The sequence below is a fragment of the Cyprinodon tularosa genome, unplaced genomic scaffold, assembly GCF_016077235.1.
Source record: "Cyprinodon tularosa strain WSP-4 unplaced genomic scaffold, ASM1607723v1 ctg346, whole genome shotgun sequence".
In the NCBI taxonomy this organism is placed as follows: Eukaryota; Metazoa; Chordata; class Actinopteri; order Cyprinodontiformes; family Cyprinodontidae; genus Cyprinodon; species Cyprinodon tularosa.
In genome coordinates this window covers 1857211-1874036 of record NW_024039059.1, presented here as the reverse complement: position 1 = coordinate 1874036, position 16826 = coordinate 1857211, and the positions used below count along the sequence as shown (strand labels likewise).

Sequence of the window (16826 nt, the reverse complement as noted above, 5' to 3'; positions counted from 1 at the left end):
TGCAAATCAACACACAGAAGCTCTAATCGCACTGCACCCTATACTCAAAACACTTCGAAATGTGTCTCGAATGGCAGTCAAAAAGTTTCTAAATGCGTGGTGGGACCACCTAAAGTAGCTCCATAGGAGCACCAGAAAGCCAATGAGACAAACCTCCTTTTTTCCATTTAATCAGCTCAGTATAGGCTAAGGAAACCTACAAACTTTATGAAATAAACCTTCAAATATTTTCTTTTAAATGTTCTGTGTCAATAACCGAATGCAGCTTTTAATTAAATGCCATTTTATTATGGGAATCTCCTACTGGCCCCTGCCCATTTTACACTGGGAAACAAAAACAGCATGACATTATCATCATGTCAGGAACTAGAACTGCAGTGTAAATGCTTCTGCTGCACCACTTTCTCTGTTCCTCACTTAAAGATCCTTTATTTTTAAATATCTGACCTTTCTAACCTTGAAATATCTTTATATCTGGTACTTTAAAAGGTTATTAAAGGTTTATTACAGTGATTGTTTTTCCTCCTACTGCACGAAGAAACTCAAGGTTAAATTGATGAACATTTTTCACAGATTATACTACTGCAAACAAGTCCTTTCTAATAATCTTCATAAAAGGGGCCAAACACTATAGAGAGCTTTTCATCTATTGCAAGACAGTAGAATACCCCGTAATTTTACAGATCAAAGTACTTGTTCAAATTAAAAATTTATAATCAGCTTCAGGTGGCCAAACATATTTATCTAGAATCACTGCATAAAATTCTTCTTTTTGGTTTTGATTGAATTTAGCAAATCAAACAGTTCAAATGGTTGGTATATTTCTAAGGGTTACATTTGCCATGTAATGCTGACATGTATTTTGAAGCGATTCCGGTGCTAGAAAGTTATCAAAGTAACTGGCGGCCCTGTGACAGCTGTGCTCACACATGACTGATCCCATTTGCCCCGAGGCTGGCAACAGAGGAAAGTGAGCTATAGTAAGTCATTACTGGACTCAAGGGTCTCCCCAAAAACCGAGGGCAGTCATCAGACTGCCATGTTTGACATTCCTCCATGTAATCTACTTGGTTCCTCTGTCCCCCTGATACATATTTACACCAGACTAGATGTTTACTTGAGAGGACATGCAGGCACAGAGGAACTAGTATTCTCACTAAAACCGGTTCTGAGGATTGTTAAATTACATTTGAAATACTAGTTTAAATGATCTGTTTTGTACAAATCTGGTCATTTCAATTTAAATGGATCGGATTTTTTTTAAATAGCTTGCATGGAAAAGCTATTTTAAACTTTAATGCAAACAAAAGAGAACTAAACAAGGAGCTCTAGAACGTATCATCATCTGCTGCGGCGCCCAAACAGGTGGCTTTTAGAGTGCCCAGGAGGTTTGAATGCCTGCTAATCCCAGATTAAGACTGACAAGGCGTTTCGCTGCATGGCCTCGTTGTAATCCCTGTTGCCTCTCTATCCTCTGACAATGATCTTTGTTCCCTATTTGAGAAAGAGCTTTGAGGATTTCCTCAGCTTTGTTAGCGTGAAGTGACTGTATTATTCAAAGGCCAGCCACTTTCAGGGCAGCCCACTAAACAACATGTTGTTAATTAATTATTGACGCTTGTGAATGTGTAATCTGTACAGATGGCTGTAACAAATAGTCTGTACTCGGAGCACAAGACTTCATTTCTATCATGTTGGCAGCATATAACTCTCTCTGTCAGAAAGAATGGAGAGGCTAAAAATGTGATGACTTCATTCATTTGACGCTTTTACCCAAAAGATTTTGAAGAAAATTCAACGGTATGAAAACATTACGTTTTTATACACAATCAGCCAATATAAAATGTTGTTTTTATTCTAAGGAAACCTAGACGAGATGCAAGGCAAGACACTACAGCAGCTTTTTAGCTTGTTAGATAATTCAGACTACAAAACAGTTTCATTTTCATATTTACTTAGATTTTATTTACTTTTTTAGAATTGCAATTTAATTGTAAATGCAATTATTTATCCATTCCTAGAGATCATGGGCAATTCCTGTTAAATGGATTTATTATTTCAAGTTCACCAAAGGGTCTGGAAAAAATTCCTTTTTTAACAGAAAAATAAAAACAACTTTATATAATCTTATTTCTCCTAGTCACTCTTTAAATAGGAGAAACAAAAACAGAAAATGGATCTAAACTAAAGATTTGCGTTAATTAAAATAATATAACTAGGCACCAACAGTCGGCTTCTTTCAGAACCGTTAAAGTCCGACGTGGTTTCTTCAAACCTGTTCCATCTTTTCAGGCTTGCTGTGAGGTAAAGACTGTAAATCAGTCCTTTTTACGTAGATTTCCCTTTATGCGTTTCAATTTTAAATATTTGTTTTAAAAAAATGCATTTACTATAATGATTAAAGTATATTTCAAAATCTAAGAATTTGCAAAAATTTGACCTACTGTAATCTTAAAAAAAATGTCTTCTTTGTTTTCTAAATAGCTTATATTTCATCCCTTACATTGACCTAACATCCCCCCTCATGAGCTAGAAGTATCAGTACAGCCCCAACAATGGGAGTAGTTAGGAAAAATATGCTTTGTTTTCCTCCACTGTCCGACCACATGATCAAACAGCTGTTTGGTTTGATAAAATGTGAATAAAAAGTCTACTTAACTGGCTAAAAGAGACAAATTTTAAGCATATTTCTCTAGGCCAAAATCCAACAGTGATTTCCTGACCTGATACATAAAGAAACCCTTTAACATCCAGTATTTGGAGGTCTGTGTTTTTTACCCACATCAAGTAATAGACCAATAGTCTTTTTGTGGCGGATCCCTAATTCAATAAAGTGAGTTTAATATTGGATTTCATTGAAAATATAAAAAAACTCACAAATGTTGAAGAGGAAATGTGTTTTTATAAAGCTGTCATGTCACACAGTATGCAGATTTTCTATCATCTATGAGTTCTGATCAATTCATTTCAGCCATTTCTCTCTCCATCTCACCACCAGGCAGGCCAGCTATAAATTACAATTAGAGGTTTCATTAGTTGTGGCTGATTTATTAAGACCCAGAACTTATCTCTGAGCCTTTCAACCATATATTAGCTGACTACAAGATCTCATACATAGTTATGAGACATGTTGTTTACTGTATGGCATAAAGGGTCATAAGCCAATAGATATTAATTATTGAGTAAGGCTCCATAGGTTAAATTAATTGTATCCAGATGATAAATCATCTCCCTTTGTGTATTTTGAGAGTGTATCCATATGCATACCTTCTAATAACGATAAATTGGCAACAGCATGTAAGATCTGTCTCTATTATCAAGCAGTGATGCAATGCTTGGAAGGGAGCCAGTCATTTTGGATTCTCATCTAAAGGCTTTAACAAACATAAACTCTGGAGGTGCTCGTCCTCTTCAACACAAGCACATAAATTAGGTTTGTGTTCATATCAGAGTTTCCTCGGCCCTCTGTGTCTGCAGGATATAACGCGGTTTCCCCCATAAATCAGACAGCAGTTATCCAGATTTGTATCGGATGCTGTCAAGATAAGGTGGTAAACATACGCTGTCTTTGTTAAACGTTGCACTCACTAATGTAGAAAATTATTCCTTATTTTTTTACGCTGTCCAAAAACAGCAATTAGCAGCATTCAAATTTCAAAAGAACCTCCCAACAACAAGAAAAAAAGGTTGGTCTTCCTCTGCTTACAGTAGGATCTCTCTGCCCAACCAATTTACAAGCCTGATTATTCTGCAGCACCTTGTGGTCCGGATCACGGAATGGGAATAATTCAGGATTAGTCAAAGCTTGAACAGGTGAGCTTTAGCATCTTTAGACCTGTGTGCAGCAGAATCCTTTTGTTAGACACTTCTCCCTCACATGTAAACTGGATCAAGAAAACAAGGAGTGTCACGCATCTCTTCTGTGAAATACAAACATGTAGCCTTCAGCCACAAACCTGTCAGAAATGTTCTTTTATACAATGCAAAATGTTTGGATTATGTGTAAATAAACATCTGAAAGAACAAGTTAATTGGAGGATAATGAGCTAAGTTTGCTTTACAAGGTTAGGGGATTGAAAATCAGCAGCGAGATGTTGCATGTCTTGATAAGACTCTGAATGTATTATTTTGCTTGCATTTGCTGCTCAAGTTAAATAAACAGTTTTGTGCAAATAGGGAGATATGCTGAGAAGGCTCAGGAGGCGGTAGAAATTATTGCACAAGATGTTCAGTACCATATCCAGAACTGCAAACACTTTATTTAAATTATTTAATTTGAGCTAATGAGGTTCTAAAGATGCCCAAGAAAAATATTGGAGTGAAAAAATTTACAGTTACTTATAGCTGCCCCTCTCTCATATGTTACTGTTCACCAAAACTCAACTTTAAGGAGGCTTTTACACTTTTTTTCTCTCGCTTAAAAGAAAAGCAAATATGGCTGCTTGGAATATTTATAGATATTCTATATCTATATAGATGATAGATATTAGAACTACTGTAGGTTGTATTATTGTGGCTGTTTTATACCTTATTACTTTTTGTTTTAAATAATAAAAAATACTTAGTTCATTATACATATTTAAAGAAAAATATTTTTGTTAATATTGTGAAAGTAGGATAATTTCGTTAAGTGCGCCACAGTGGGAATCTCATAGCATCCCAGGCCTGCCGGGCTCCAAGCGACAGGTTTCTTTGTATGATTTGCAGATTAAAAAACACTGTAGCTCCACACAGAGTGGAGGAATATGACTTTATGAACTATGAGGGGCTTCTATAGGGTAAGAAAACTGTGGTAACTGAGGTAAAGGGTCTGAATTTATAAATTTAAGTCTATAGCATAACTAAAACTAAAGTTTTGATTTGTTCCTTATTGTTATTTTATAATAGATGTGACACCAGTTTGTTTTACTCAGGGGAGGATTCAAGCTCAGAAGTTAAAGGTCATAAAGTTAAAACCTTGCCACAATACAAGTACGAATCGCAAAATTTATGAGTATGAATCAAAGATTTACAAAAGCAAATTACAGATTTATCAGAACGAATCATAAATTTATGGGCAATAATGGCTTTGATGAAGCTGTTACACTCCTTACTAGATGGTGGCAGTAATGCACCTGAAGATTGTCCGCAAACAGTAAACATTATATACCTCACAGCTTCATCAGGTAATAGATTTTCACTTGTAAATTCCTTTTTTAGTAAATTAATTATTTGGACTTTCACTGCTGCAAAGCTGTACCTTTGCAACTTGAATAACTTCCAGACTTGTAGCTTCAGATATAAAACTTCTGATTTCACATGTCTCTATAAGTTGGCAAAAAGAAACAAATACAAATCTTTTTTTTATTAATGTATATGGACTTATATTTGCAGATTTAGACAACCACGCATTTGTTTTTTAATGAGCGTTATTTCACAGCATACATATATTTCTGTAAAACATGAGGTGAAACATCATTTCCAGCTATGCTCCACATCTCTGCTTCAACTCAGCTGCCTTCTGATGAAGATTAAAGTTAGAACTTTTTAATGTCATGTTTAATGAGACAATTCTTAAGAGAATAAATAAATAAATAAATAAATAAATAAATAAATAAATAAATAAATAAATAAATAAATGGTTGCATTAGATTTGCTAGACACAAACAAAAAGGACAGAATAATTCAGGGTAATTGTTCAAACACACGTGTATTCTCCATCCACTTTCCTGTGGCTGCTGGCGAATGACTAATTGGGGGTGACAGAGAACAAAGGAGAAGATTAGGAGACTGAGCGGGTGGCACACCGGCACAGGTCAGAAACAGGTTTAGTCTCTGTGATTATGGATGGGCAGGAGTCACCGAGGGACACAACCAGATCCGACTCTTCCACACCATGCTGAGCAGCCTATTCCAGGCCCTGTACGTAGGTCAGCGCTGCAGAGGGCACGATGTTCGTGATTCAGCATGCACATAAAGAAGCTCTTTTGATGCAAAAGCTGCACACAAAGCAAGCAACTGTCTGGCCAGTGTGAGTTAGTAAATAAAACTTGGATGAAAACTGAGCACATAAAGAGCATTTATTGAAAGAGAGCACAGTTGCCTTAATGCTGTTGGTCATTACTAAAGAGCATTTAAAGTTAAAACATCCCCGTAAGGATAACATATCTGGAATAATTAAAGCTTTCCTGTAAAAAATGATCATATATGGCAAATATACTCTACAGGGATAGTAACCCACTGTCTGCCTCTTTCTTGCAACCTTTAAAAGAAAACAGTTTGCTCTTAGTTTTAAGGCGTTTGGCTTCTTTTATCAGTGCACTCTCTAATTGCCTGGTGGCGAGGTTGATTCTGAAGCTAACCAGGAGCGATGTCATCCCTCTGCTCTCGCCACAATGGGCCTCATTGGATTAAGTTCGAGCAGGCTTTGTTAAAAGCTGGCGCAAATCTAATCAGCGAAGAGACCTCAATTATGCTAGCATGTACTTAAATGATCAGATCACTAAAATCGGGAGGAGGGGGTTGGTAAGTGTTGGAACGTAATCAGCAGTCATTAAGGCCAGTTCATTCTGACTGATGGCGCCTTTTAAAATAAGATCCAGGATTTTACAGTAATGAGGATACTGTAATTATGAGGAGGTGATTTTGTATGTGTTTGGTAGTAAGTCGTTTCTTTCGTGTCCAGTTAGTGTTCACAAAGACACAATTCCCTGGAGGTGCTGGAAGTAAACTATTATGAAGTATTAGGCAAAAAAAAGTACTTTTAGTGGCTTTTTTATTTCTTACCTGCATTTTACATTACCCTAAAAGTCTGACAACCGATTTTGTCAGTGTTATTCACAAACTTAGGTTCTAAATTTACGTTTTTACATCCGCTAGTAGAAGCCCTTCGCACTACACTATTCGAGTTAGGTGTAGTTTATTATTCCACCCAAAAGAACACAGATTTCTTATTTTTCTTTGTTTACTGCCAATTCCTGGCAGTAATTGCAGCTCTTGAATCCAAAAAAATAAAAGTTTTGACATTGAATGAAAACAAATGTAATGACTGTCTCTTTAAGAGAATTGACTTGGAACCATGTCGCAGTTTCAGCTGTACTTTAAAATGTTCTTTTTGAAGTTAAACCCAATACCTTCACAGGCTCAAGTGAGAATGATAACAGGCTCAAGGGGAAGGCTGCAGAACAGTGAAAGGCCCCCTTTGCAGGAAGAAGAGAAACATCTATGTAACCTTTCTGTTATTTTGCCATATTGGTGCATAAAAATGAATCTGGCATTCTGAGGGAGCATTCGTGAAAAATGTTTAAACCGGGTATCAGAGTGGACAAATCAGATAACATTTCGTCTGCCTCTTGTCTTCAACAATGACATTGTAGCTCTACCTCCCTCTGTAACCAGCATGCGTCACTTTGCCTTCATGTTGCTGTGTTTACCTCGGACAAGGTACCTGCACAGCACAATTTTTTGCTCAGTGGTTTTTTATGTGATTCAAGTGCGTTACAGTGCAACAAAAGAGCTCAGCGTATGTACTACAGCATCTTCACTGGTTCTCTTAGCTGTTTCTTAAAAAATACCATTTTATCTTTGTATGAGCTAGGCCTAACTGTGTTGCTTATTCCAGAGGGTAAGATTGCATGGCATTATCTGAGTTGCTTGCATTGGCTTTACCTGAGTGTCAAGTACAATGCGAATGATAGTGACTTAATCAATAAAATTTCAAGCAATTATTTAGAATCGTCCTGACCCAGATATCCCACTGTCAGTACATACATAGGATGTTAATAGTTTTTGTCATTTCTTTTCTGCCTATCTTTTTAAAAATAATTTTAAGTCAGTCTTGGGTAACATTCATTATAGGAGAAATAATCATAAAAACAAATATTTTTTAGACATATCAAGAACATTTCAGTGTGACTTTAGGGTAATGCCATGTACTAAAATATTGGTGTTAATCTTTAATTAAGTTATTTCTAACCAGCAGGTGGAAATTCATGTTTTCCTGTATTATTTGCTAATTATTTTAAACTCCAACTAATAATATGAACTTTTTAAAATTGAAATATCTAAATTTCCCCCAAAAAATATCAGATGGAGCTTCAACGTGTTGGGTGCAGCCTAACGGCTGGGGACGGCATGTTGAAGAATGTCAAAAGGTAAAGAGCCATAATGTTTGCAGTCTGTAAATTGCTGGATCAGCAGGACCTCAGGACCAGGTGGCGTTCCCTGAAGCCCCTGTTGCAACAGCTGAGACCGACCGTGCCCTCTGACCTCTGTGAACCATGACAGTTGTGACAGGAAGCAATTATCCAAAATGTAAGCCAGTCCGGTGGCATTCCTACACAGGAGGCCTGAGGTTTGAGCAGATCAGTTCAGAACAGTTACACCCTCAGAAAATGAGACAAGAGTTCATAAATTAGTAATTTTCACTCTCAACTTTACAAATAAGGTTCTTGTCCAACTTTGTTACTGCCAGCTGTGATAACTGAGAGATTGCATCCTTGTGGACAGAGAAGATGAGGCACATTGGTGCAATGATAAACAGCTACTTCACTTTAAAGTTTTGACTCCTAAGCAAACAATTTCATAAAGATGTCTTCTAAAATATGACTTCTCTTATTTATTTCTAGTCTTAATATGTTTCTTACTACCTGCTTGTAAGGAAAGAGTAATGCCTGCTGAAGCGCCATGTGAAAGGACGGGGCTCATTGTCAATGACCAGCAGTTCGGACTTCCTAAAAGAAGTGTGCCTTATGCAAATGTTACGGGTCTTGAAAGAAGAAACACATGAACCACACTAAGGTTAAAATATTGATCTGTTCAGAAGCCCTACTCCTCTTACACCTTTATATACTCTTCCTTTTCAGCCAAGCCTGACATTACCTCATCAGAGCAGGATCTGCCCAAAGCCGCAGAAGTCTCAGAACAGACAAAAGCGCTCATCTCCAGGAAGCCACTGCCGCTGCATGTGGTTTTGGCGAGAAAAGAAGGAGAGAAACGAGGGGGGAAAAAGTGACTCAGCCCCACAGCTTCTTTCTTAACTCTCCCGACTTCGGGATAAACAGAGGTATAAAGCGAAGGGGGAGGTAATATTTAGAGCAGACCTCATTTCAAGGGCAATAGAAGAGAGAAAGTGGGGTATGAGCCTGGGTGGTTTGGAAGCCACGGCCGTCGATCTATACTATTATTGGCAAAGGGCCGTGCACCATGGGCTCCTGTGCAAGCGAGGAGGAACTGCTGCAACTCCACAACCAGATGGACCTCAGATGAGATACTGATGTGGCATGAGTGAGCAAAACATCAGCATGCATGTAAGGATACACACAAATAAGCTGGTACAGACACAGCCTGACAAACCGCTAAATACATAACACAAAACATATAATCTGTTGCTTTGCCACAGCACATCACTGAAATTCATAACTTCTTTCCAAACTACTAAAAAGGAACCTTTAACGTATTTGTTATAGGCACATATAGTACATACATAACTCAGAAAATTTGAATTTTTTGCTTTCATTTGTAGCATCTAATAAAAAATGTTGAGCTTTAAAATTCTGGTTCATTTGTTTCCCTTTAACCACCAACAACAACAATGAATCTCAAAGAGGGGGACACACTCGTTTGACTTTATTTGTGAACCTTGTTTCATCTACACCGGAGATTTAAAGTGACAAAAACAGGCTCAGAATACAATAAATACATCTATCCTCCATAGAGTTAAACAAGTTGCAGAGAAACTATATTCTTATTTCTGACATCAATGAGAGGCTAACATGAATCTAAGTTGACATTTAATCTTTTAAAAGTTCATTTATACTGATTTGTGTATACATTTTTAATCATGTTCAGTAACGGTCAACCTAGAAGCTTAAAATATGCTTCCTGTATCCATGAAAAAATATGTTGATAACATTTGAACTCATATCCCTGTTTAAAAACCAAACTTGGTTCATATATTTAATGGCAAAAAAATACTTAGAAACCATCAAGTCCAAACTGATCAAAAGCTTAAAGTTGGTGGAAAACCAATACAGCTGCTGATAGTGAAGCGAGTCTCACATCAGAATGGAGCAATAAATAATCATTCGCTCATTCCAACTGCCACCGACATGGACAAACCTAAAAACCTCTGACGAAAAGCTCTAAAGTGAGACAAGCACAGTTACAGTGTTTGGCCGCATTTACTAGGAGAATATTTAAAGGACTGCACCAACTGACAAGCATGGCAGTGGCATAATCATGCTGAGGGTCTCTTTCTCTCTTAGTGATTTAGCAGCAAACTTTATTGGTAAACTTGAATATTAGACAGAATATTGAGCCTCTAACTCTAAAGCCAACTCCAAAAATTGGTTTTCCCACATTTCATAACAAAAGCACAAAAGATTTTTAACAGGTTTACACACCTGGAGATAACTTTTCAGGACAAAAAAGTATTTTTGTGTGTGTGTGTGTGTGTGTGTATGTGTGGCCAGGTCTTTAATACCTGGTGGGGACAATTTCCTAGGAATATGCTACATTTTGGGTACTCATAGGTACTTGTGGGGACCAACAACTGGTCCCCATAAGGAAAGTTTCTCTTCTTGGGGTAGTGGTTAGGTTTAGGACTAAGGTGTGAATTGAGTTTAGGTTAGGTTTAGGGATAGGTATGTGTCGGTAATGGTTAGGGTTAGGGAAAGGGTCATGGTTAGGTCATATAAATTAGTGGGAAATGAATGGAAGTCAATGGAAGGTCCCCACAGGGATATTGTGACACAACGTGTGTGTGTGTGTGTGTGTGTGTGTGTGTGTGTGTGTGTGTGTGTGTGTGTGTGTGTGTGTGTGTGTGTGTGTGTGTGTGTGTGTGTGTGTGTGTGTGTGTGTGTGTGTGTGTGTGTGTGTTCTGTTTTTTACAGTATAGGTAGAAAGTTTGATTTAATCCTCAGCAGTTAAAAGGTTTAAAATGTAACAATTGGGTGTTCCAACAGGGAAAATAGCCTATTTAAATTAAAATTTGATTTTGGATTGAAGGTGGCAGGCTAACAGAAAAGTTGAGGACAGAAAACCAACTTCTCTGAAAGTCTTCAGTTAGCCAATAATCGTCTAAAAGGATGAAAGTGATTCCTTGATGTCTATGAAAGTGTGTTTTTTCTTCAACTTGCTGAAAGAAATGTTAGCCTGTATGTATGATTCTAAATCTGTGTGTATTTGGAAATAAATAAACGTCTCAAATGTATCCTAAAAGCCCAAAAGGACGAGAACCTTCGTGCCAATGATGTAAATCACTTATTGGCATAGTTAAACCTAGCTAGAGAACCCTGTAAATCACAGGAAGCATGCAGCTAACTGCACAGAAACAACAGTAAATTGTGTTATATTCTGTAATTGGAGCAAAGCAAAGTTCACATACAAAGATGAAGCAGAAAGAAAAAAAAAGAGGACATTGTTTTGGGGGAAGCCAAACAGGCAACATCAGTGGGTTCATTAGCTCATTAACTAATTAGCTTTCAAGCTATCTCTACAACCGCTTGCGATCTGTTTACATTTGTGTAACTCCTCACACATGTACCATTAGTTTAGTTATTTGATTTTATATGCATCGGGTGCTTTTCAAAATTTTCCGATTAAGGAAGGTTCTTATATCAAAACCCAGTTCAATAACTACAAAATTCATGATTCATTTAAGAATCTGTTAAAAACTTGATATGAATTGCTTTTATATTTTCTGATTCATTCTTAAACACCTTTTTAAGGCATAAATTAGGCTCTGACTCTCCACCCTTTGAAGATAAACACATTGTAAAGTTGTTTCAGATTCTTATGAACCAACCAAGGCTGCAGTGAGTTCGGTCTCTAATTGTGCTAATTCTCCACCGCATGGCACCATTTTCCTTTCAAAACCCCCTAAAAACAAAGACAGCATAAATTGTTTCAGTCACGACTTCAAGATTTTAATCTTGTTAGGAGAATCCATTTGTCATCTTACCTCTTTGTGATCTAATTTAGGCATTAATTGCATTTTTAAAAACACGTTAATACGATTTCAAGTTTCTAGAAGCACTGATGTAATTAAGTAAGAGTAATAGAATCAAAAGCAATTTTTGCTTTAGGTTTTATTTTTCTAAGTTCTGGACAGCCTGTCGTTAAAAGGCATATAATCTCCTAAAATATTTTGTCATCAGTGTAGAGATTTAGTGACATTATTTCTTCTTCTACTTATCTGAGGTAAGACATCCAGAGAACCCTCTCCCTATTTACTCTGGTCGGCTCATTCTCTTGGTATCCTAAACCAAAATAAATATAGAATCCCCCCAAAAGGTTCCCGGTCTGCCCTGGTTACTCCTCCCAGCATAGTGTGCATAAAAAAATCATCAATGATCCACTCGGGTAGCGTCCTAATCCGATACCCAGCGTCATCCGTCGGATCTGGCAACCAGCAGCACTACTTAGAGATATACAGTTTTAACCCTATCACAAAAGGCTTTGAATTGATTAAAAGCATAAAGTTTTTTTCAGTTAAAGATGCCTAAATCCATAATGAGATATTGGTGTTCACGTCAAAGTCAAGTCATCAAATGCGTGCCTGGAGACATCAAGCCAAAATACATGTGAGCCGTGATGTTCAGCTCATGGAAACGGACAACAAGAACCAGAAGGAGGTACCTGATAAGCTATGTCCTGTTGGCATGGACTGTTCATCCTGTCAGTCAGTCAGGCTTTGAGATGCTAAAGGTATTGTTTAGTCAAGTTATTTGACATCTTTTACATTTATATGCCAGCAACTCACTCTGATTTTATAAAACGTTTGTATGATTAATTATGGCATCCTGTTGCCGTAGCATTTGTTATTTTTGGTCATTTAAGCTTTAGTTTTGCTCAATTTGTTAGTAAATATAGCCTTTCTGTGTATATTTTCCATATGATAGGCTCTATGGGGAGTAGCGGCCTAGTTGTTAGGGCATAGAGCCTGAAATCCTGAGGTTCTGAGTTCAAGCCCCACTCCCACAGACAAAGTTGCAATGCTTTTAAAACATATTCTGATGGAGTTAGGATTAACTAGGAACAACATTTTGTTTACAATAATTATCTTAAATGTCTGTGTTGTTAATCAAGAGTAAATCAGCCATGTTAATCATTTGTTAAGTAAAATTTCCCCGCAAATAACTGACTTTGCTGCACTCAAAGTTCATGTGATATTTCTACTACTCTATGAGAAATCACTGGAACTGGAAACAGGAGTAGGTTTCAGCTGTTGGTTTTCAGTATTGCAGCTCAGCTAGGACCTATTTAGTATCTGCATCAATGGGCACCATCTGGCTTTATGGTAGTTCAGTGGTACTGCCAGTAGATGACACAGCACCTGTTTATGTCAGCTAATTGCACCCACTGCTGAGGTTCTATTTAGGCTCAAAAAGGACGATCAAAACACTATCAGGGCGGACGCTCGGAGTAAAGAGCCTTATTTCATCATAATCATCAATGGATGTTGTTTTTAAGTTTCGGGTTAGGCATATAGCAGGACTATGTACCTTTTAAACATTTTCCATTTTGATAGTAATTGAACCTTTATTGAGCTCACATTGGAGAAATTTACCTCTGCAATTAACCCATCCCCTTGGGTAGCATTGAGCTGCCATCATGGGGCACCCAGGGAGAAAATGGGAATTAAGGGTCTTGCTCAGAGACCCAGAGTGGCAGTCTGTGGGAAAGGGTTTTGAACTCACAACCTCGGGGGGGGGGGGCGCTATTTGATAAGAAATTCAGTTTAAAGATGAGACCCTCACCGACCAACAGCATTCAATGCAGGATGATAATAATTCTTCCCGCAGTCTGATGCTGAGATGTCAGGCAGAATCAAACAGAGCACTTGTTGACCTAGCCATGACACAACTCAAGGGCCACCAGGGAGTGCCTTAATAAGTATTCCTAAACAGGAGGATTAGCCAGATGGTCAGATCACTCTTTTCTCCAGCCTCTTCCATCTGTAGATTTCCATATTTTCTTCCCGACCCTGCCTAAACCATCGTGATTGGCTTAATTTAGGCTAGTGTTACCTACAACACTATTTGACTACAGATATAATCTTTATTGCTTACGGAGAGAAAGTCCATTAAAAGGCAAACTGTAGGGTCCCAGTTCTGAAAGGTTCCTGGAGTGATGCCTGTGAGAGTCTTTAAAAAAAAGACCCCTTTCTTTGCTAGAGTGAAAGCCACCATTGAAGGCGCACAGAGGATAACACTACTAAAAGTGGGGTTCTGCATTCACTGCGAGACAAATCAAAAGCATTCAGAATGTGACGACGGGGGTAGGAAAAAAAAGCAGATGACATGCACAAGGTCTGGTAAAGTTTTGTATATGGAAAAAATAAACATGATAATCCCTTCGGTTTATTTTTTAAACTAACTCTAAACTTAATCATTACTACAACTTTATCACTTTATTTGGATTTATAGTTATACATATGCATATATATACATATATATATAAAATAATTATATGTGTATATATTTATATTATCTAGTGTGGTTTGTTGTATATATATATATACACTATATTGCCAAAAGTATTTGCTCACCTGCCTTGACTCACATATGAGCTTAAGTGACATCCCGTTCCTAATCCATAGGGTTCAATATGACGTCGGTCCACCCTTTGCAGCTAGAACAGCTTCAACTCTTCTGGGAAGGCTGTCCACAAGGTTTAGGAGTGTGTTTATGGGAATTTTTGACCATTCTTCCAGAAGCGCATTTGTGAGGTCGCACACTGATGTTGGACGAGAAGGCCTGGCTCTCAGTCTCCGCTCTAATTCATCCCAAAGGTGTTCTATCGGGTTGAGGTCAGGACTCTGTGCAGGCCAGTCAAGTTCATCCACACCAGACTCTGTCATCCATGTCTTTATGGACCTTGCTTTGTGCACTGGTGCACAGTCATGTTGGAAGAGGAAGGGGCCAGCTCCAAACTGTTCCCACAAAGTTGGGAGCATGGAATTGTCCAAAATGTCTTGGTATGCTGAAGCATTCAGAGTTCCTTTCACTGGAACTAAGGGGCCAAGCCCAGCTCCTGAAAAACAACCTCACACCATAATCCCCCCTCCACCAAACTTTACACTTGGCACAATGCAGTCAGACAAGTACCGTTCTCCTGGCAACCGCCAAACCCAGACCCGTCCATCAGATTGCCAGATGGAGAAGCGCGATTCGTCACTCCAGAGAACGCGTCTCCACTGCTCTAGAGTCCAGTGGCGGCGTGCTTTACACCACCGCATCCGACGCTTTGCATTGCACTTGGTGATGTATGGCTTGGATGCAGCTGCTCGACCATGGAAACCCATTCCATGAAGCTCTCTGCGCACTGTTCTTGAGCTAATCTGAAGGCCACATGAAGTTTGGAGGTCTGTAGTGATTGACTCTGCAGAAAGTTGGCGACCTCTTCGCACTATGCGCGTCAGCATCCGCTGACCCCGCTCCGTCAGTTTACGTGGCCTACCTCTTCGTGGCTGAGTTGCTGTCGTTCCCAAACACTTCCATTTTCTTATAATACAGCTGACAGTTGACTGTGGAATATTTAGGAGCGAGGAAATTTCACGACTGGATTTGTTGCACAGGTGGCATCCTATCACAGTTCCACGCTGGAATTCACTGAGCTCCTGAGAGCGACCCATTCTTTCACAAATGTTTGTAAAAACAGTCTGCATGCCTAGGTGCTTGAATTTATACACCTGTGGCCATGGAAGTGATTGGAACACCTGATTCCAATAATTTGGATGGGTGAGCAAATACTTTTGGCAATATAGTGTATATATATTTATATATATAAAAATGTTTGTATATCTGGATTATGTAACAAAAGTAATTTCCCTCAGGGATTATTAAAGTATGTCTGATTCTGATTTTTATTTTGATTCTGATATTCATCTAACAATTTAACTAGTATGAGGCTTAACCTTAATTCACACCTTAGACATAACTATTTTTAAAAATCCTTCCATTAAGACTAGCCTATGCGGCTTAAAAAGAGTATTGGTCGTGACACGGTTTGTGTATACCACAAAAAAAGGTATGAAAAGAAAATATACTGTAAACAAGAACAGATGCAGACAAAAAAAATGTTCAGAAGGACAGCAAATTAGATGAAAAGCTTATCGAAGGTAACAAACAGTGATAATGAAGAAAGATTTTGGAGGAAGCAGTTAAAAGGGGTGAAAGAAACTTACGGAGATTAGAGACTTCAGCTCCAACACCCTCTTCTCACTTGCGTATGACTTTAAAACTCATGAACGTTGCCTAAAAAAAACAGAGAAAAATGGTCTTTAATGCAAATATCATCAGAATGTTGGCTCTTTGTCACAACCACCATCATTTAAACTTCATTTTCACCCAAACAATAAAAAAACAAATTCCATAAGCTTTCTAATAAACATTGGGTATTTATCATCCTAACATACAAACTGAGCTCTGGCAAAATCTGAAAACTCAAAATGGAAACTCTTAGCCCACCTGAGAGGCCTGTGCAGCCAGTGTTTAAGGGCGAACAGAGGTCCACTGTGAAGTTCACAGCACAGCAAACAGAAGATCAGTGTATTTCCTTCATAGCGCTTTCATTGCACAAACGGCATCACATACTCGTATACCATGCAAGGTCCAACAAACAACATTTGGTTCGCCGCTTTGAAGTTTGAAAAATTGGCAGCAATCCTTCTTGATGCAGTAAGTGATATTTACTTTTAAAAAACGGACTCCAGTGAAAGCAAGTTAAAAATGCCTCTCATCATATGGACAGTGGTCCAGCCTGAACAAACCTCTCTGACTCGGAGGCCTGACCTGGGGTCGCCCTTAATTGGCCCTCGCACGCTCACATGCGCACGCTGCAAG

General features: G+C 38.3%; 1 protein-coding gene across 2 annotated transcripts in view; it reads right to left on the bottom strand.

Moving 5' to 3' along the window:
• LOC119789752 (transcription factor SOX-6-like) overlaps window positions 1-16826 on the bottom strand; it is a 169002-nt gene that overhangs the window by 128505 nt on the left and 23671 nt on the right. For both annotated transcript variants that reach the window (XM_038294811.1, XM_038294809.1), the window contains exon 2: window positions 16169-16238. The gene's annotated coding sequence lies outside the window, so the exon portion shown is untranslated. The remainder of the gene's footprint in view (window positions 1-16168; window positions 16239-16826) is intronic.